This window comes from Oncorhynchus gorbuscha, linkage group LG03 (genome assembly GCF_021184085.1).
Source record: "Oncorhynchus gorbuscha isolate QuinsamMale2020 ecotype Even-year linkage group LG03, OgorEven_v1.0, whole genome shotgun sequence".
NCBI classification, from domain to species: domain Eukaryota; kingdom Metazoa; phylum Chordata; class Actinopteri; order Salmoniformes; family Salmonidae; genus Oncorhynchus; species Oncorhynchus gorbuscha.
Genome location: NC_060175.1, coordinates 6,628,924 through 6,652,286, shown reverse-complemented (window position 1 = coordinate 6,652,286; position 23,363 = coordinate 6,628,924). Strand labels below are relative to the sequence as shown.

The window sequence follows — 23,363 nt, the reverse complement described above, 5'->3', positions numbered from 1 at the left end:
AAGGGCATACAGGAAATAATTTTAAAGAGTATATTGAGTAGAACGTCATTAGATATAGTCTGACATATTTTTTCTTTTTTGAGAGCAACGGGGCTGGCAGGTAGGATTTAGTTTGTCCCGGTCTCTGGCCCACACTCCAGTACAGTAGGTGGCGATAAATGCACCATAACGCTACATACCAACCGCCGATAAACCCTACCGCAGAAGAAGAATCCGTGACCCGGAAGTACTTAGTATATCTGGCTTGCTTCACAGCGGTCTGCTGTTAGGTGGTCTTATGATCGGGTTTTAGCTTATAAAATAAGTGTTTTTTTAATATACCGAAATACGTGTTTATTATTTTATTGTTTTTTATTTCATTTTATTTCAACCGAGTTGACTGTTTCCGACCGAAACCCCCACGCAAATTGTGTGTTTCTTCTTATCTACTTCTCTGTCGTTGGAAAACAATGAAATGAAGGCCTAGCGTTACTAGTTAATCGGCAAAATAGCGAACGTCAGCTAACTAAATCAGATAATCTGCTAGCCTGTGTGGGATTTTCAATTGATGACTGTATTAATCATCGACATTACACTGTGAAATCAAATCAGGTATGTAGATGGTTTATGTCTCAAACACGATTCGGTTTTCGGTAGGGTTTACAACCCGAGGGTGATATTGACGTTTCTAACTACGTTAGTTAGCTAGGCTTGAAATGGGACAAGTAGCTAAAGTTAGCCAGCTAGCTACTGTAGTTGTCTATGTCTTCAGTAATGACAATGTCGGCTAGCTCCGTTTTGTTTGAGAAATGGGTAACCTACAATGAAACGTCCTTATGGAATAGATCAGGGCTTCCTAAAACTGTTTGGCTTCGTGACCCACCATAAGGGTTGAGGGGTGCAAAAACAAGTAGACCAAGCAATACATCAACAACATTATGTTGGCAGCAGATTGAAACTGTAGTATTTTCAAAGTTAATCTCATGCAAATCCAGACACCCTGCCATGGAACTGAAAGTAAAACGTAACCGTTTTTAAGCTAATTACAGTACAGTTTGACATGGCCAATGCTCTGTTCTTAGGCTCAAACATATCAAAATCAATGGGGCACTGATTGTCTAGCTTGTATTTTGTTGATTGTAAATGATGAAAGATTATAGGCTATTGTAAAATGTACAAGGCCTTTTTACATAAACATCTAAAACCGAATAGATTTGAAGTTTACACTGGAAACATTTTTTGATACTGAAACATTATTTATATATATATATACATATACACACACTTAACAAAAATATAAATGCAACACTTTCAAAGATTATACTGAGTTACAGTTCATATAAGGAAATAAGTCAATTGAAATATATTTATTTGTCCCTAATCTATCTATGGATTTCACATGATTTGGATGGCAATAGGCCCACCCCCTGGGGAGCCAGGCACAGCCAATCAGAATGACTTTTTCCCCCCACAAAAGTGCTTTATTACAGACATAAATACTACTCCGAATCCCGCAGGCGATGAAGCTGGGTGTGGATGCCCTTGGCTCGCATGGCTACATGTGGTCTGCGGTTGTGAGGCCGGTTGGACGTACTGCCAAATTCTCTAAAATAAAGTTGGAGACGGCTTATATTAGAGAAATGAGCATTCAATTATCTGGCAACAGCTCTGGTGGACATTCCTGCACTCAGCATGCCAATTGTGTGCTCCCTCAACTTGAGACATCTGTGGCATTGTGTTGTGACACAACTGCACATTTTAAAGTGGACTTTTATTTTCCCCAGCACAAGGTGCACCTGTGTAATCATGCTGTTGAATCCACCTCTTGATATGACACAACTGTCAGGAGAGTGGATTATTTTAGTAAAGGAGAAATGCTCACTGACAGGAATGTAAACACATTTGTGCACAACATTTGAGAGAAATACGTTTTTTGTGATTATGGAACATTTTTATTGGATTTTGTATTTCAGCTCATGAAACATGAGACGTGTTGTGTTTTATATTTTTGTTCTGTGTGTGTGTGTATATATATATATTATTTTTGTCAATGTCATCCCACCGCTTGGGAACCACTGAAATTGATTACGCCTGGAGGTGAAATTTGGATGTTCACCAGAGAGGCACAACATTTTGACAGTTATCTAGCTAGGCCTTTGTCTCAGGAGAGTCCACTGTCTTGGCCTTTAACATTGCAATGGTCAACCTAGATGGAAAACAGTTCAGATGGAGAAGCTCCTTCTCTTTTTTTTTGTATCATAAATGGCTAGTATAACATGTATAATGTTGATAAGTGCAGTTGCCTTGAGCACACTAGCTAGATAGCTGTTTGTGAACAACGTTGTTGTCAACAACTTGACAGTCAGACACTAGATAAGGGCTGTGGCCCGTATTTTTATTTTGCAGGTCAGTTAAGAACATTGTTATTTACAATGACGGCCTGGCAAAAGGCCTCCTGCGGGGACGGGTGCTGGGATTAAACATGTAAAACAAATAAAGGACTAAACACCCATCACGAGAGAGACGAGACAACACTACATAAAGAGACATCACTACATAAAGAGACAACACTACATAAAGAGACAACACTACATAGAGAGACAAAACTACATAGAGAGACAACACTACATAAAGAGACAACACTACACTACATAGAGAGACAACACAACATAAAGAGACAACACTACATAAAGAGACAACACTACACAACATAAAGAGACAACACTACATAGAGAGACAACACTACATAGAGAGACAACACTACATAGAGAGACAACACTACATAGAGAGACAACACTACATAGAGAGACAACACTACATAGAGAGACAACACTACATAAAGAGACAACACTACATAGAGAGACAACACTACATAAAGAGAGACAACACTACATAAAGAGAGACAACACTACATAAAGAGAGACAACACTACATAAAGAGAGACAACACTACATAGAGAGACAACACTACATAGAGAGACAACACTACATAAAGAGACAACACTACACTACATAGAGAGACAACACAACATAGAGACAACACTACATAGAGAGACAACACTACATAGAGAGACAACACTACATAAAGAGACAACACTACATAGAGAGACAACACTACATAGAGAGACAACACTACATAGAGAGACAACACTACATAGAGAGACAACACTACATAGAGAGACAACACAACATAGAGAGACAACACTACATAAAGAGACAACACAACACTACATAAAGAGAGACAACACAACACTACATAGAGAGACAACACTACATAAAGAGACAACACTACATAGAGACAACACTACACTACATAGAGACAACACTACACTACATAGAGACAACACTACACTACATAGAGACAACACTACACTACATAGAGAGACAACACTACACTACATAGAGAGACAACACATCACTACATAAAGAGACAACACTACTTAAAGAGACTACACTACATAAAGAGACTACACTACATAAAGAGACTACACTACATAAAGAGACTACACTACATAAAGAGACTACACTACACAACATAGAGACAACACTACACAACATAGAGAGACAACACTACATAAAGAGACAACACTACATAGAGACAACACTACATAAAGAGACAACACTACATAGAGAGACAACACTACATAGAGAGACTACACTACATAAAGAGACAACACTACACTACATAAAGAGACAACACTACACAACATAGAGAGACAACACTACATAGAGAGACAACACTACATAAAGAGACAACACAACACTACATAAAGAGACAACACAACACTACATAAAGAGACAACACTACACTACACAAAGAGACAACACTACACTACACAAAGAGACTACACTACATAAAGAGACAACACAACATAGACTACACTACATAAAGAGACAACACTACATAGAGAGACAATACACCACTACATAGAGAGACAATACACCACTACATAGAGACAACACATCACTACATAGAGAGACAACACATCACTACATAGAGAGACAACACATCACTACATAAAGAGACAACACATCACTACATAAAGAGACAACACTACTTAAAGAGACAACACTACTTAAAGAGACTACACTACATAAAGAGACTACACTACATAAAGAGACTACACTACATAAAGAGACTACACTACACAACATAGAGACAACACTACACAACATAGAGAGACAACACTACATAAAGAGACAACACAACACTACATAGAGACAACACTACATAAAGAGACAACACTACATAGAGAGACAACACTACACTACATAAAGAGACTACACTACATAAAGAGACAACACTACACAACATAGAGAGACAACACAACACTACATAGAGAGACAACACTACATAGAGAGACAACACTACATAAAGAGACAACACAACACTACATAAAGAGACAACACTACACTACACAAAGAGACAACACTACACTACACAAAGAGACAACACTACACTACACAAAGAGACTACACTACATAAAGAGACAACACAACATAGACTACACTACATAAAGAGACAACACAACATAGACTACACTACATAAAGAGACAACACTACACTACATAAAGAGAGAGACCTAAGACAACAACATAGCATGGTAGCAACACATGACAACACAGCATGGCAACATGACAACACAGCATGGTACAAACATTATTGGGCACAGACAACAGCAAGAAGGTAGAGACAACAATACATCACACAAAGCAGCCACAACTGTCAGTAAGAGTGTCCATGATTGAGTCTTTGAATGAAGAGATGGAGATAAAACGGTCCAGTTTTGTGCTCCAGGAGAGCTAGCTAACTTCCCTGCAGGGTTTTGTTACAGCCCATTTAGTGCACTACATTCGATCATTTGGCGACGTGGGTTTCTCCTCGACACAGTTCAAATCTAATTTTATTTGTCACATGTGCCGAATACAACAACCTTACCGTGAAATGCTTACTTACAAGCCCTTAACCCACAATGCAGTTAGAATCATCATGACTAGCTTTAACCAACTCTCCAAAGACTACTATAGTGCAGTCAGGCAATGGAAGAAGAGATGCATGCTAGCAGCCTAGGTGAGATGGGATGGGATGCATGCTAGCAGCCTAGGTGAGAGGAGATGAGATGCATGCTAGCAGCCTAGGTGAGAGGAGATGAGATGCATGCTAGCAGCCTAGGTGAGAGGAGATGAGATGCATGCTAGCAGCCTAGGTGAGATGAGATGCATGCTAGCAGCCTAGGTGAGAGGAGATGAGATGCATGCTAGCAGCCTAGGTGAGAGGAGATGGGATGCATGCTAGCAGCCTAGGTGAGATGAGATGCATGCTAGCAGCCTAGGTGAGAGGAGATGGGATGCATGCTAGCAGCTTAGGTGAGATGAGATGCATGCTAGCAGCCTAGGTGAGAGGAGATGAGATGCATGTTAGCAGCCTAGGTGAGATGAGATGCATGCTAGCAGCCTCAGGGAGAGGAGATGCATGCTAGCAGCCAAGATGAGATGCATGCTAGCAGCCTAGGTGAGATGAGATGCATGTTAGCAGCCCAGGTGAGATGAGATGCATGTTAGCAGCCTAGGTGAGATGAGATGCATGCTAGCAGCCTAGGTGAGAGGAGATGAGATGCATGCTAGCAGCCAAGATGAGATGCATGCTAGCAGCCTAGGTGAGAGGAGATGAGATGCATGTTAGCAGCCTAGATGAGATGCATGTTAGCAGCCTAGGTGAGATGAGATGCATGTTAGCAGCCTAGGTGAGATGAGATGCATGCTAGCAGCCTAGGTGAGAGAAGATGAGATGCATGCTAGCAGCCTAGGTGAGAGGAGATGAGATGCATGCTAGCAGCCTAGGTGAGAGGAGATGAGATGCATGTTAGCAGCCTAGGTGAGAGAAGATGAGATGCATGCTAGCAGCCTAGGTGAGAGGAGATGAGATGCATGCTAGCAGCCTAGGTGAGAGGAGATGAGATGCATGCTAGCAGCCTAGGTGAGAGGAGATGAGATGCATGCTAGCAGCCTCAGGGAGAGGAGATGCATGCTAGCAGCCTAGATGAGATGCATGTTAGCAGCCTAGGTGAGAGGAGATGAGATGCATGCTAGCAGCCTAGGTGAGAGGAGATGAGATGCATGCTAGCAGCCTAGATGAGATGCATGCTAGCAGCCTAGATGAGATGCATGTTAGCAGCCTAGGTGAGATGCATGCTAGCAGCCTAGATGAGATGCATGCTAGCAGCCTAGGTGAGAGGAGATGAGATGCATGCTAGCAGCCTCAGGGAGAGGAGATGCATGCTAGCAGCCAAGATGAGATGCATGCTAGCAGCCTCAGGGAGAGGAGATGCATGCTAGCAGCCAAGATGAGATGCATGCTAGCAGCCAAGATGAGATGCATGCTAGCAGCCTCAGGGAGAGGAGATGCATGCTAGCAGCCAAGATGAGATGCATGCTAGCAGCCTAGGTGAGATGAGATGCATGTTAGCAGCCTAGGTGAGATGAGATGCATGCTAGCAGCCTAGGTGAGATGAGATGCATGCTAGCAGCCTAGGTGAGAGAAGATGAGATGCATGCTAGCAGCCTAGGTGAGAGGAGATGAGATGCATGCTAGCAGCCTAGGTGAGAGGAGATGAGATGCATGCTAGCAGCCTAGGTGAGAGGAGATGAGATGCATGCTAGCAGCCTAGGTGAGAGGAGATGAGATGCATGCTAGCAGCCTAGGTGAGAGGAGATGAGATGCATGCTAGCAGCCTCAGGGAGAGGAGATGCATGCTAGCAGCCTAGGTGAGAGGAGATGAGATGCATGTTAGCAGCCTAGGTGAGAGGAGATGAGATGCATGCTAGCAGCCTAAATGAGATGCATGCTAGCAGCCTAGGTGAGAGAAGATGAGATGCATGTTAGCAGCCTAGGTGAGAGGAGATGAGATGCATGTTAGCAGCCTAGGTGAGATGAGATGCATGCTAGCAGCCTAGGTGAGAGAAGATGAGATGCATGCTAGCAGCCTAGGTGAGAGGAGATGAGATGCATGCTAGCAGCCTAGGTGAGAGGAGATGAGATGCATGCTAGCAGCCTAAATGAGATGCATGCTAGCAGCCTAGATGAGATGCATGTTAGCAGCCTAGGTGAGAGGAGATGAGATGCATGCTAGCAGCCTCAGGGAGAGGAGATGCATGCTAGCAGCCTAGATGAGATGCATGTTAGCAGCCTAGGTGAGAGGAGATGAGATGCATGCTAGCAGCCTCAGGGAGAGGAGATGCATGCTAGCAGCCTAGATGAGATGCATGCTAGCAGCCTAGGTGAGATGAGATGCATGCTAGCAGCCTAGGTGAGAGGAGATGAGGACATCATGATTACTCATTGTGAGAAGTAGGATAAACTCCTGAGCCTGTATCCACAAAGCATTTCAAAGTAAGAGTGGTGATCTAGGATAAGTTTTCTCTTTAAGATTGTAATGAATGGACAGGAGAGATCTGGGACCGTATCCACAAAGCATTTCAAAGTAAGAGTGCTGGTTCTAGGATCAGTTTTGCCTTTTTATTTCATAATGACAGATCCCAGATCAGTACTCTTACTCTGAAATGCTTTGTGTATACGGGCCCGGGCCCCCAGATCTTTCGTGTCCATGTAATCTTTATCGAAAAGAGAAAACGCACTAGTTCAGTATTCCTGTTCCTGAGATGCTTCGTGAACACAGGCTCAGGAGTCAGTTTTTGGCTGATAGGAGAGGAATTTAGCAGACAGATACAATGGACACAACACATATTCACAGAATGTATTTCTTGCTAAATGAGCATTCTGTAACATGCAATGTGTTTTGTTGCTATAAGACCTTTCATCAAGGCACGATGACATGTTAAATGTTGTATGTGGATCTCTTCTTCCCTCTCCTCTCCTTCCCTCTCCCCTCCTCTCCTTCCCTCTCCCCTCCTCTCCTTCCCTCTCCGTCACACTCCCCTACTCACCTTCCCTCTCCTTCCCTCTCCCCTCCTCTCCTTCCCTCTCCCCTCCTCTCCTTCCCTCTCCCCTCCTCTCCTTCCCTCTCCCCTCCCTCCTCTCCTTCCCTCTCCCCTACTCACCTCTCCCCTCCTCTCCTTCCCTCTCCTTCCCTCTCCCCTCCTCTCCTTCCCTCTCCCCTCCTCTCCTTCCCTCTCCCCTCCTCTCCGTCCCTCTCCCCTCCTCTCCTTCCCTCTCCCCTACTCACCTTCCCTCTCCCCTCCTCTCCTTCCCTCTCCCCTCCTCTCCGTCCCTCTCCCCTACTCACCTTCCCTCTCCCCTCCTCTCCTTAGGTATGTCGTCCCAGCTCCAGGTGTTCTCTGCTCCCTCCAGCTCCTCCAGCGCATTTTGTCGTGTCAAGAAGATGAAGGTGGAGAACTGTGTTTGGGAAGCTTCCTCTGACTGCCCGTACGGTTCCGTGGGGGGACAGCAGGGACTAGGGGGTTACTCCTTCACCCCTGCACTAGGCATGGCAGTGCCCCCCTTCGCCCCCTCTGCGTTAGTGTTCCCTCCCGCCCCAGGCTCCCGTGGCCAGGTGGTGGTCAGACCAGCAGACAGCACGGGCAACCTCCCCCGGGGTTCCAGTCGCCGCCTCAACGACCAGTACACACACTCCTCACACACGAACTCTGAGACGGCCAGCATGGGGAACGGGGTGCGACGACAGGGCCAGAAGAGGAAGAATGACGAGGTTGTCAGCGGGAGCGGCTGTGGGAGTGTTCAGATCTTAGAGGAGCTCTCTGCCCCTCCTCCCGTCTTCTCTACGCGTACGGGGGGAGGAGGAGGAGGAGGGGGTACGGGCCAGTCCATCCCCCACTCGGCCCCCACCACCAAGAGCTCAAGCTCCAGTGGAGAAGGGGACTACCAGCTGGTGCAACATGAGATTCTGTGTTCGGTCTCCTGTAGCTATGAGGTGCTGGAGTTCCTGGGGAGGGGGACCTTCGGTCAGGTGACCAAGTGTTGGAAGAGGGGAACCAATGATATCGTGGCCATCAAGATCCTCAAGAACCACCCCTCGTACGCACGACAGGGTCAGATCGAGGTGAGTCATTTATTTTGATTTGGATCGACTTGGTTCATTCGTGTTTATCGCCCTTCAAGACGTGGTACTACTTTGTTAGTCTGTTACGCTTGGTTGATTTTAATTGGTGATGTGTATTAGCCTGGATTCCAGACCGATCCGTTTCACCTTCATGGTTTTGTGACGTATATCAGCTCGGATACCAGGCTAGACGTTTATTGCCTTTCAAGAGGAAATGTCCCATAGACCTTAGAGCGACTGCCCCTAAAAAAAGCAACCAATTTCCACCAATCCCCTTGAAAACAGCCTCGATATGCATCAGACTTGCATCGATATGAATCAGACTAATTTAGGTCTAGTGTCAAAAATTTCACCCGGAAAAGTGTAAATTGGATACTTTTGGTCTTTTAAAGTCAGTATCGTCTAAAAACAGAGTTTGGAACCTGAGTGCGTCACAACTAATACATGGTCATGTCTAGAATCTAGGTACCACTGAGGATTTTCTACACTTGCTAAATCGGTTGATAAGTCATTGATAAATGATCAGCCAATCTTTTTTTTATGTCATTATATTGTTATATAAAGGAGGATCATATTCAATATAACTCACAAGTTGGTGTTTAAGCCTTTCTCCTGGTTGGCGTCTTGACGGATTTGTCCAAATTCGCCATCAAACATTTACTTTTCTGTCCTTGTTTAACGGATGTGAAATGTTATACTGTTACATTGGTGCCGTGACCTGGATCACTGGTTGCTGCGGAAAAGGATGAGGCCAAAAGGTGGGTGAGTGGAACGGATGTGGAACTGCTAGCTTAGTTAGCGGTGGTGCGCGCTAAATAGCGTTTCGATCGGTGACGTCACTTGCTCTGAGACCTTGAAGTAGTAGTTCCACTTGCTCTTCAAGGGCTTTTGTGGAGCGATGGGTAACGATGCTTCGTGGGTGATTGTTGTTGATGTGTGCAGAGGGTCCCTGGTTCGCGCCCGGGTATGGGCGAGGGGACGGTCTAAAGTTATACTGTTACACTTGCATCTAATTAGTCAGTTAAATTAGCCATAGATCCAGGATTCTTACAAGGTTCAATCTGTCAGATAATCATTTTTTGTTTTTGTATAGAGGTCTCAGTAACAGTTAGTGTCTCCTTCATGTTAACGGGGTGAAAACTGTTTAAATGGACACATAAATCCAAAATAATGTCGAAATCGAATGTCTCTAACCGACTCACCTAACCGTGATACTTAAAACCTAAATCGACACTGTCATTAGGGCGGCGCACAATTGGCCCAGCGTAGTCCGGGTTTGGCCGTCATTGTAAAATAATAATTTCCTAGTTAAATAAAGGTTAAAATTTTTATTTGATTTATTTCACCTTTATTTAACCAGGTAGGCAAGTTGAGAACAAGTTCTCATTTACAATTGCGACCTGGCCAAGATAAAGCAAAGCAGTTCGACAGATACAACGACACAGAGTTACACATGGAGTAAAACAAACATACAGTCAATAATACAGTATAAACAAGTCTATATACAATGTGAGCAAATGAGGTGAGATAAGGGAGGTAAAGGCAAAAAAGGCCATGGTGGCAAAGTAAATACAATATAGCAAGTAAAACACTGGAATGGTAGTTTTGCAATGGAAGAATGTGCAAAGTAGACATAAAAATAATGGGGTGCAAAGGAGCAAAATAAATAAATAAATTAAATACAGTTGGGAAAGAGGTAGTTGTTTGGGCTAAATTATAGGTGGGCTATGTACAGGTGCAGTAATCTGTAAGATGCTCTGACAGTTGGTGCTTAAAGCTAGTGAGGGAGATAAGTGTTTCCAGTTTCAGAGATTTTTGCAGTTCGTTCCAGTCACTGGCAGCAGAGAACTGGAAGGAGAGACGGCCAAAGAAAGAATTGGTTTTGGGGGTGACCAGAGAGATATACCTGCTGGAGCGTGTGCTACAGGTGGGAGATGCTATGGTGACCAGCGAGCTGAGATAAGAGGGGACTTTACCTAGCAGGGTCTTGTAGAGGACATGGAGCCAGTGGGTTTGGCGACGAGTATGAAGCGAGGGCCAGCCAACGAGAGCGTACAGGTCGCAATGGTGGGTAGTATATGGGGCTTTGGTGACAAAACCGATTGCACTGTGATAGACTGCATCCAATTTGTTGAGTAGGGTATTGGAGGCTATTTTGTAAATGACATTGTAAATGAAGTAGAATACTTCTAATTATGCTATTATACATATTTTTTGACACATCATCAGATCTAGGGCATTTTCTGACTGACAGTCAAGTGAAGAGCAGCTGTTGGGATAGCACATGCGAGGCAACAACAGCCCAAATGCTGGGAAAAAACGGTGTTTGCGAGGAATGTCGCGGACGCCGCCCTGCCGGACGAGCTGAACATCATTTTCGAGCACAGTGCCGATTTTGAGCGGCCGAGGAAAATCCCCCGGGGACAACGAGGGAATAGGTACTTACGGTCTCTACGGAGGACGTGTGTACGTTAACCCTCGCAGGGCTGCCGACCGTGCCAGGCACAACAGCAACTCTTCAACTTAGGATACTGAAGAAATTCGTCATGTCCCTGAGGCTCCTCCGTGTTCTACAGGCACAACAGCAACTCTTCAACTTAGGATACTGAAGAAATTCGTCATGTCCCTGAGGCTCCTCAGTGTTCTACAGGAGCACCATCGAGAGCATACTATCAGGGTGTAACACCGCCTGGTACGGCACCGCCGCGCACCGCAAGGTGCTACAGAGGTACGCTCACTGCCTGGCCTCCAGGACACAAGAAGATCATCAGGGACCCGAGTCATGGCCTGTTCTCCCCGCTTCCATCACTCGGACAAAGCAGCATCGTGGCAAAAACTGTCACACTTAATATTTTTAATTGAACCCTTATTTATCTAGCAAATTCACATTTACAATGACGGCCTAAGAACTCAGGGTTAACTGCCTTGTTCAATGGCAGAACTACAGATTTTTACCATGTCAGCTCGGGGATTCAATCTAGCAAACTTTTGGTTACTGGCCCAACGCTCTAACCACTAGGCTACCTGCTGGTTACTGGCCCAACGCTCTAACCACTAGGCTACCTGCTGGTTACTGGCCCAACGCTCTAACCACTAGGCTACCTGCTGGTTACTGGCCCAACACTCTAACCACTAGGCTACCTGCTGGTTACTGGCCCAACACTCTAACCACTAGGCTACCTGCTGGTTACTGGCCCAACGCTCTAACCACTAGGCTACCTGCTGGTTACTGGCCCAACGCTCTAACCACTAGGCTACCTGCTGGTTACTGGCCCAACGCTCTAACCACTAGGCTACCTGCTGGTTACTGGCCCAACGCTCTAACCACTAGGCTACCTGCTGGTTACTGGCCCAACGCTCTAACCACTAGGCTACCTGCTGGTTACTGGCCCAACGCTCTAACCACTAGGCTACCTGCTGGTTACTGGCCCAACGCTCTAACCACTAGGCTACCTGCTGGTTACTGGCCCAACGCTCTAACCACTAGGCTACCTGCTGGTTACTGGCCCAACGCTCTAACCACTAGGCTACCTGCTGGTTACTGGCCCAACGCTCTAACCACTAGGCTACCTGCTGGTTACTGGCCCAACGCTCTAACCACTAGGCTACCTGCTGGTTACTGGCCCAACGCTCTAACCACTAGGCTACCTGCTGGTTACTGGCCCAACGCTCTAACCACAAGGCTACCTGCTGGTTACTGGCCCAACGCTCTAACCACTAGGCTACCTGCTGGTTACTGGCCCAACGCTCTAACCACTAGGCTACCTGCTGGTTACTGGCCCAACGCTCTAACCACTAGGCTACCTGCTGGTTACTGGCCCAACGCTCTAACCACTAGGCTACCTGCTGGTTACTGGCCCAACACTCTAACCACTAGGCTACCTGCTGGTTACTGGCCCAACGCTCTAACCACTAGGCTACCTGCTGGTTACTGGCCCAACGCTCTAACCACAAGGCTACCTGCTGGTTACTGGCCCAACGCTCTAACCACTAGGCTACCTGCTGGTTACTGGCCCAACGCTCTAACCACTAGGCTACCTGCTGGTTACTGGCCCAACGCTCTAACCACTAGGCTACCTGCTGGTTACTGGCCCAACGCTCTAACCACTAGGCTACCTGCTGGTTACTGGCCCAACGCTCTAACCACTAGGCTACCTGCTGGTTACTGGCCCAATGCTCTAACCACTAGGCTACCTGCTGGCTGATAGTTTTTACCCCCAGACCATCTGAATAGCCACCACAGCAAGTGGAACTGCCCCTCCTTACTTTCAGGCTATGCTCAAACCCTTCACCACACCCTGAGCCCTCCTTCCTGCCACCTCTGGTCTCTTGGCCCTCCCATCTTTAAGGCCCCGCTCAGCCCAGTCCAGGCTTTTTACCTCTTTACTAGCTATGACTATGCTGATAGCTTTTATTTATTTTATTGAGGGGAAGTGTACTTACTATGACTGACTGACTGACATGTGTTTCTCCTACCTAGCGATCTTAAGATGAATTCACTAAATGTTTAAGTCGCTCTGGATGAGAGAATATTCTTCAAAGGGTGTTTCACTACTCTGTTGTGTTTTAACACCACGTCATTATAAGAACGACAACATCTAATTCTGTCTTCAACTTGGCAAATCCTTCTATTACAAAATTATTATTATAATTATTTTTATGGAGGGGAGGGGGTCGCTTTCTCATTATAAAAACTCTTCAACTTGGCTTTCCATACAAATCCTTCTATTGCAAAATTATTTGGGGGGGGGGGTCGCGTTCTCATTATAAAAACTGCGTTGGTGAGATTAATACTATTCATGACTTTATTATGTGTTCCTGTGTCTGTCTCATAGGCTAAAGAAAAATGGCCATGCATGCATCCTATGTATTTAGTCAGGCAAGTCCATTATTCTGTTATTTTTTTTAATGAAATAACAAGTTTATAATATCAATGGATTTGCTTGGCCTAAATAAAAATGTGTTGTTCTTAAAGTGGTTCTACGTTAAGCCCTATATGTTGTTTACTATAATATTATATAATGTATTATAAGATTTGCAAATCACTCAACAGTACAGCGTTACAACAAACAAGATTTGGGTCTCAGCCATTATAGGAAAAATACAACCTGTGGGTGAGTGAGTGTGTGAGTGTGTGAGTGTGTGAGTGTGTGAGTGTGTGTGTGAGTGAGTGAGTGAGTGAGTGAGTGTGTCTGTGTGTCTGTGTGTCTGTGTGTCTGTGTGTCTCTGGACAGTGTGTGAGTGAGTGTGTCTGTGTGTTTGTGAGTGAGTGTGTCGGTGTGTGTCTGTGGACTGTGTGTGTGTGTGTGTGCGTCTGTGTGTGTCTCTGTGGACTGTGTGTGAGTGTGTGTGTGTGTGTGTGTGTGTGTGTGAGTGAGTGTGTCTGTGTGTGTGTGTGTGTGTGTGTCTCTGTGGACTGTGTGTGAGTGTGTGTGTGTGTGTGAGTGTGTCTGTGTGTCTCTGTGGACTGTGTGTGTTTGTGAGTGAGTGTGTGAGTGTGTCTGTGTGTGTCTCTGTGGACTGTGTGTGTGTGTGAGTGAGTGTGTCTGTGTGTGTCTCTGTGGACTGTGTGTGTGATAACTGCTGCTCGATCTGACCTCTGTTCTCTTCATATCTCCACACTGTCGTTGAAAGATACCAAAAAAACGTGTTCAGTCAGTCTGAGGCTCTTTGTCTTTGGCCCCGTGACCCAAGTTACTCAGAAACAACGAGAGGAAAAACACTGGCTTCTTAATACATGAGAGAAAACAGACCGTCTCAAGGCTTAAAAATCATTCTTTTAACCTGTCTCCTCCCCTTCATCTACATGGATTTGGTAGTGACATCAAAAGGGATCATAGCTGTCTCCCGGCCAGTCTGTCATGGAAAGGTGTTCCTAATGTTTTATATTCTCTCTCTGTGTATATATAGGCCTTTTGTCGTTGTATGGGTGGAATATTGGCCAAATGAAGATTGGGGTTTGGATTAAAATTGTTAACAAAATCATGCCCCCTTTGGCCAAGCTCCACGTGCAAATTGGCTCCGGTCTGCCTGCTCCCCCCCCCCCCCCCCCCCTCTCCCAACACGTTCAACACAAGGCAGATCGTGACCATGCCTCCACAGACAAAGTTATGTGGTTTGCATGTCCTGCCGGAGGATCCCGGCTATGCGGAACAGGTGGATGGCGCTCGCCTGGTGGTGGTGAGTATAACCAGAGATAATGACCTCCCTGGTATGACTTTAGTTGATAATGTTATTGCTGGTTATGTTGGTAGCTATCTTTAAAACATTATATATATATTTTTTTAGATAAAACAGGGGTGGGCTTAGCTGACATTTTAGCTAACGTCTAACTAGCTAGCCAGCTGTCTGATTACAATGTTAGTTAATTAAATCGTGCTCCTACTAGTTTGTGTATTTTCTAGATACTGCTGGTTATTTAATGTTGTTATTTGATCATGCTAGCTAACGTTAGCATGCAAGTCCGATTTGCAAGTTAGTTTGTGGCTCATACAAGTGTATATTGTCTTAAGGCAAAACTAAATAATGGATGCAACTCTGGTCGTAACAACCTCACCTCGGAGTCGGATTTATACAGTGAATTTGGAGCATCAAACCGCAAAGTCGTCAGCCACCTGACTAGTCCCATCTGAGGCTATGCAGGCAATTAGGATTTAACACAGACACAAAGTCAAAATTGGCTATAATGTAACAAATCATGAAAAGCACATTTTATTTTCTTTGTTGCTTTTTCGGGTTTTGATTTGAGGTTAGGCATAAGGTTAGCATTGTGTTGAGGTTTTGAAATCACATTTTAAGAATGTTTAGAAATGGTTGGGGTTTGTGGCTGTGGTAACTAGTGTCGATTTAGAAGTGTCTTAAATGAGGTTACTGCCCTGATGACAGACCAAAGTTAGTTCCTCAAACCAGCAGATACAACCAGTCAAGAGTCATTTTGGTTGTGAAGTACATTATCAAAAATCTTTTGTCCTTTTCTAACTAAATGCAATTTAACCACTTGTCTATTGTATCACCCTGTCACAGGCCCTCCGTGTCAACACCACCCCATAAGATGAGGAAGTACATTGTGTATGAGGATCGCCTGCTGCAGTTGTTCGAGACGGATCCAGTTTGCAGACCAACATGCAACAGGGAGGAGACCAGAAAAGGGGACCCGCTGCATCACGCAGACATACCCTCTCTGTAGATGTGCGGACTCGAGTCACAAATTTGATGACTTAAAACTCGGCTTCATAGAAAAATATAATATCTAGAGACGGATGACTTGAAATGATCAGACCATGATTTGTAATGTTTTGTTACTAGTTGTGTTGCAGAGTCGACGTAGTTACTCCAAGCAGCTGGAGACAGTAGCTGCAGCTATGCGCTTGCAATTTAAAAAAAAAAAAAACAAAAAAAAAGTACAACTAACTGGTTATTGAAACGCACATTCAGCCCTCTGATTGGACCAGCAGACTGTCAATTAACACATTTCGGATGAGCTAGCCTAGTGAGAAGGGTTTTTGGGGCCGTCAGTGTGAAACGGAATGGGATTTATTTTATATGCTGTACATATTTTAATAGGTTATTAGCCTACCATTTGTATTTTCTATTTATGCCTTTGCATATTCGATCTGGTAACTAACATAGACCCGACGGCATTGCGGCAGGGTAGCCTAGTGGTTAGACTAGTAACTGGAAGGTTGCAAGTTCAAACCCCCGAGCTGATAAGGTACAAATCTGTTGTTCTGCCCCTGAACAAGGCAGTTAACCCACTGTTCCTAGGCCGTCATTGAAAATAAGAATTTGTTCTTAACTGACTTGCCTGGTTAAATAAAGGTACAATAAAATTGCACCAAATTCTTGTTTCAAAAAAACATCTCTGTGCTTCAGAACCAAAAAGCTCCGTGCCTTTAATGTTGACCAACGACAATTCATCAACATTGGCGCACATATCGACATTAGTGACCAGAAAGCGCTTGTTTTAATATCCTCCGGTTTTGTCTGGCATAAAAAAAGTAGCCTGCCTATGTAAATATTATCCATATATACAGTGTATCAATCTACTACTGAGGCATTTTTTTCCCCCCAGAACAATACTATTAGGCTTCCTGGTTTATTTCATCGATTGTTTATATGTAACAGTTATAGCTTCCGTTCCTCTCTTCGCCCCTACCCGGGCTCGAACCAGGGACCCTCTGCACACATCGACAACAGCCACCCTCGAAGCATCGTTACCCATCCCTTATACAAAAGCAGTGCAAAGGGGAACCACTACTTCAAGGTCTCGGAGTGTGTGACGTCACTGATTGAAACGCTATTAGCGCGCACCTCGCTAACTACATTTCTCATCCGATTACATGTACTTTTGAGCGAGGCCTAATAGTTTGGATTATAATCAGTGTTCATAAAGTGTTCATACCCCTTGATTTATTCCACATGTTGTGTTACAGCTTGAATTTAAAAAAAATGCATAAAGTATCTCTCACCCGTCTACACACAATTACCCTATAATGACAAAGTGGATTTTCGTTTTGGTGTGACCGACCAGTATCTTTGATGACGGGCCAGGAGCTGATCTCTTTGCCTGCTCACCTGTGGTTTTCAGTGGGGAGAACATCATTTAGTTAGGTTTAGTCTGACCTGTTCAAACTTCAAACAGAGGACACGTTTGTTTGTCAGATAGCATCGATCCTAGCTGCCGTTGGTCATAGAACAGCAACTGGGTTCACAGCAACTGGGTTCACAACAACTGGGTTCACAGCAACTGGGTTCACAGCAACTGGGTTCACAGCAACTGGGTTCACAGCAACTGGGTTCACAACAACTGGGTTCACAACAACTGGGTTCACAACAACTGGGTTCACAACAACTGGGTTCACAGCAACTGGGTTCACGGATGGATCTATGGAGACTTGCAGGATGACGTTCGGACGGGCTTGATGGAAAAGAAACCTGTCACTCTGCATTAAACTTTTAGTTGACATCTTTTACTTGCATTGTATTTTTTTTTATTGCATTTTATCAGCCAATATGAGGAGGGAGAAACCCTGTGTATTCTGAACCAGGATCAGGTATCAGTCAATATGGGGAGGGAGAAACCCTGTGTATTCTGAACCAGGATCAGTCAATATGAGGAGGGAGAAACCCTGTGTATTCTGAACCAGGATCAGTCAATATGAGGAGGGAGAAACCCTGTGTATTCTGAACCAGGATCAGTCAATATGAGGAGGGAGAAACCCTGTGTATTCTGAACCAGGATCAGTCAATATGAGGGAGAAACCCTGTGTATTCTGAACCAGGATCAGTCAATATGAGGAGGGAGAAACCCTGTCTATTCTGAACCAGGATCAGTCAATATGGGGAGGGAGAAACCCTGTGTATTCTGAACCAGGATCAGTCAATATGAGGAGGGAGAAACCCTGTGTACCATTCTGAACCAGGATCAGTCAATATGAGGAGGAGAAACCCTGTGTATTCTGAACCAGGATCAGTCAATATGAGGAGGGTAGAACCACCAATATGGGAGGGAGAAACCCTGTGTATTCTGAACCAGGATCAGGTATCAGTCAATATGGGAGGGAGAAACCATTCTGAACCAGGATCAGGTATCAGTCAATATGGGAGGGAGAAACCCTGTATATTCTGAACCAGGATCAGTCAATATGAGGACCAGGATCAGTCAATATGGGAGGGAGAAACCCTGTGTATTCTGAACCAGGATCAGTCAATATGGGGAGGGAGAAACCCTGTGTATTCTGGACCAGGATCAGTCAATATGGGAGGGAGAAACCCTGTGTATTCTGGACCAGGATCAGGGAACTCATGTTGTATACGAGACGCCACACAGGAAGTTATGACCGCTCTGACATGTTACCATGGTAACCCCATTTACCACCAGACAAAATGCTGACAGGCACCGTATCTGTATCGGCTGGGAATGAAAGGTGAACATTGTTATATTAGCAGAACACTGCTTCTATGGTATTTTATGTAAAGGGTTGTTTATTCTACATGGACCTGTTACTCTATTTGAACGTTATTTAAAAAATAAAAATCAAAAACCGTAGTTTACTCTGGAGGCTACTGGCCCAAAGCTTCCTCCAGGGATCTTATCTTATACATCTGCCTGTAGTTACTGACCTCAACCTGCAGGAGGTTTGTTAGTTGTGATTGAGTGGAGAGGAAACCGCTGTGGGCGAGGTTCTGACAGAGGGGTGTGTCTTGGTGGTGGCAAGGACACACCCACATCAAACCACACCCCATGCCAACTCACGTTTGGCTTCTGTCACGGCCGGCCAGCATTTCTTGAAGAGCAAGCCAAAAAAACGAGGCCAAATCAGCGGGTGCAGTTCCTCTTTAAACCCCTCCTGTCATTACCATATGCAAGCACAAGACCATGGCGAAGTCCCAATTCATCTCTCCTTCCTCCCTACGTTGTTAACTTTTCCTTCACTGATTTGAAAGGAAATAACTGGTATTCAAAAATATGGGGTAATGTCCCACTAAACCAATGCTTTTCAGATTTGTGTGAAGTGTTGACTGAGTGCACACTTCAGGAGAATTTAGATGTTAACGGGACGCACCTACTACTATAATAGATAGGACTGACTGTTTAGTATGTTGAGGTACTAGATCAATTTAATTGATAGATTTCTATTGGCTTTCAAGAGGAAATTCAAGCTCAACTTGAGCTAGACTATGACTAAAATGTACAAAACTAGCCGTAGAGTGTCAAGATTGTCAAGTGTCAAGGTTTGTCATTCTGTCTGTTCCCAGGTGGGCATCCTGAACCGTCTGAGCGCGGAGAACGCCGACGAGTTTAACTTTGTGCGTTCCTACGAGTGTTTCCAACACAAAGGCCACACCTGCCTGGTGTTTGAGATGCTGGAGCAGAACCTGTATGACTTCCTGAAGCACAGCAAGTTCAGCCCCCTGCCTCTACAACACATCAGACCCATACTGCAACAGGTGACAATACAATACAACTTTATCGACACAGAGACAATGTGACAATTACCTGGTGCTTATTCTGAATGAGTCATTTGTTACATATTAACCTGTTACCTGTTACCATACATTGTACTCAAATAACTCTCCAAAACAGTACAATTGCATGTTACCTTACTTGATCTGTGTGTCAGCCTTAATAGGTGTTTGTGTCTTTAAATTGTCATTAAAGTCCTAGTAAAATGTTCTTTGAAAAGAGTGAACCCTTCAGTGTCCATAGCTAGCACACAGCTGTTTAACTCTTCAGTGTCCATAGCTGGCACACAGCTGTTTAACCCTTCAGTGTCCATAGCTAGCACACAGCTGTTTAACCCTTCAGTGTCCATAGCTAGCACACAGCTGTTTAACTCTTCAGTGTCCATAGCTAGCACACAGCTGTTTAACCCTTCAGTGTCCATAGCTAGCACACAGCTGTTTAACCCTTTAGTCTCCATAGCTAGCACACAGCTGTTTAACCCTTCAGTGTCCATAGCTAGCACACAGCTGTTTAACTCTTCGGTGTCCATAGCTAGCACACAGCTGTTTAACCCTTCAGTGTCCAGCACACAGCTGTTTAACCCTTCAGTGTCCATAGCTGTTTAACCCTTCAGTGTCAGCTGTTTAAACCTTCAGTGTCCATAGCTGGCACACAGCTGTTTAACCCTTTAGTGTCCATAGCTAGCACACAGCTGTTTAACCTTCAGTGTCCATAGCTGGCACACAGCTGTTTAACCCTTTAGTGTCCATAGTTTTTAACTCTTCAGTGTCCATAGCTAGCACACAGCTATTTAAGTGTCCATAGCTAGCACACAGCTGTTTAACCCTTCAGTGTCCATAGCTAGCACACAGCTGTTTAACCCTTCAGTGTCCATAGCTAGCACACAGCTGTTTAACCCTTTAGTCTCCATAGCTAGCACACAGCTGTTTAACTCTTCAGTGTCCATAGCTAGCACACAGCTGTTTAACCCTTCAGTGTCCATAGCTAGCACACAGCTGTTTAACCCTTTAGTCTCCATAGCTAGCACACAGCTGTTTAACTCTTCGGTGTCCATAGCTGGCACACAGCTGTTTAACTCTTCGGTGTCCATAGCTGGCACACAGCTGTTTAACCCTTCAGTGTCCATAGCTAGCACACAGCTGGCACACAGCTGTTTAACCCTTCGGTGTTACGTCTATTTCCCCACCAGGTGGCGACGGCGCTGATGAAGTTGAAGTCTCTGGGTCTGATCCATGCCGACCTGAAGCCAGAGAACATCATGCTGGTGGATCCACTCAGACAGCCCTACAGGGTCAAGGTCATCGACTTCGGCTCAGCCTCACACGTCTCCAAGGCTGTCTGCTCAACGTACCTGCAGTCACGATACTACAGGTAGATTCACCTGCTTTTACACCTCATATTGGGGTTTTCTTTGCAGGTGTGTGTGTGAGTGACACAGCATGTTTGCATCAGTTAGTAATAGCTGGTACAGGTGTATATAACATAATGACTGGTACAGGTGTATATAACATAATGACTGGTACAGGTGTATATAACATGATGACTGGTACAGGTATATATAACATGATGACTGGTACAGGTATATATAACATGATGACTGGTACAGGTGTATATAACATAATGACTGGTACAGGTGTATATAACATAATGACTGGTACAGGTATATATAACATAATGACTGGTACAGGTATATATAACATGATGACTGGTACAGGTGTATATAACATGATGACTGGTACAGGTGTATATAACATGATGACTGGTACAGATGTATATAACATGATGACTGGTACAGGTGTATATAACATAATGACTGGTACAGGTGTATATAACATGATGACTAAATGTAATGTAAATGTATATATACAGGTGTATATAACATAATGACTGGTACAGGTGTATATAACATGATGACTGGTACAGGTGTATATAACATGATGACTGGTACAGGTATATATAACATGATGACTGGTACAGGTGTATATAACATGATGACTGGTACAGGTGTATATAACATGATGACTGGTACAGGTGTATATAAAATAATGACTGGTACAGGTGTATATAACATAATGACTGGTACAGGTGTATATAACATGATGACTGGTACAGGTGTATATACAGGTGTATATAACATAATGACTGGTACAGGTGTATATAACATAATGACTGGTACAGGTGTATATAACATGATGACTGGTACAGGTATATATAACATAATGACTGGTACAGGTGTATATAACATAATGACTGGTACAGGTGTATATAACATAATGACTGGTACAGGTGTATATAACATAATGACTGGTACAGGTGTTTATACAGGTGTATATAACATAATGACTGGTACAGGTGTTTATACAGGTGTATATAACATAATGACTGGTACAGGTGTATATACAGGTGTATATAACATAATGACTGGTACAGGTGTATATACAGGTGTATATAACATAATGACTGGTACAGGTGTATATAACATAATGACTGGTACAGGTGTATATAACATGATGACTGGTACAGGTGTATATAACATAATGACTGGTACAGGTATATATATCATGATGACTGGTACAGGTATATATAACATGATGACTGGTACAGGTGTATATAACATGATGACTGGTACAGGTGTATATAACATGATGACTGGTACAGGTGTATATAACATAATGACTGGTACAGGTGTATATAACATGATGACTGGTACAGGTGTATATAACATGATGACTGGTACAGGTGTATATAACATGATGACTGGTACAGGTGTATATAACATAATGACTGGTACAGGTGTATATAACATGATGACTGGTACAGGTGTATATAAAATAATGACTGGTACAGGTGTATATAACATAATGACTGGTACAGGTGTATATGACTAAATGTAATGTAAATGTATATATACAGGTGTATATAACATAATGACTGGTACAGGTGTATATAACATGATGACTAAATGTAATGTAAATGTATATATACAGGTGTATATAACATAATGACTGGTACAGGTGTATATAACATGATGACTAAATGTAATGTAAATGTATATATACAGGTGTATATAACATAATGACTGGTACAGGTGTATATAACATGATGACTAAATGTAATGTAAATGTATATATACAGGTGTATATAACATAATGACTGGTACAGGTGTATATAACATGATGACTAAATGTAATGTAAATGTATATATACAGGTGTATATAACATAATGACTGGTACAGGTGTATATAACATGATGACTGGTACAGGTGTATATAACATGATGACTGGTACAGGTATATATAACATGATGACTGGTACAGGTATATATAACATGATGACTGGTACAGGTGTATATATCATGATGACTGGTACAGGTGTATATAACATGATGACTGGTACAGGTGT

The 23,363-nt window shown here is 43.9% G+C and overlaps 1 pseudogene; it reads left to right on the top strand.

Annotated features, from left to right (window-relative positions):
* The first annotated feature begins 229 nt into the window (after positions 1–229).
* LOC124032450 overlaps positions 230–23,363 on the top strand; it is a 78,502-nt pseudogene continuing 55,368 nt past the window's right edge.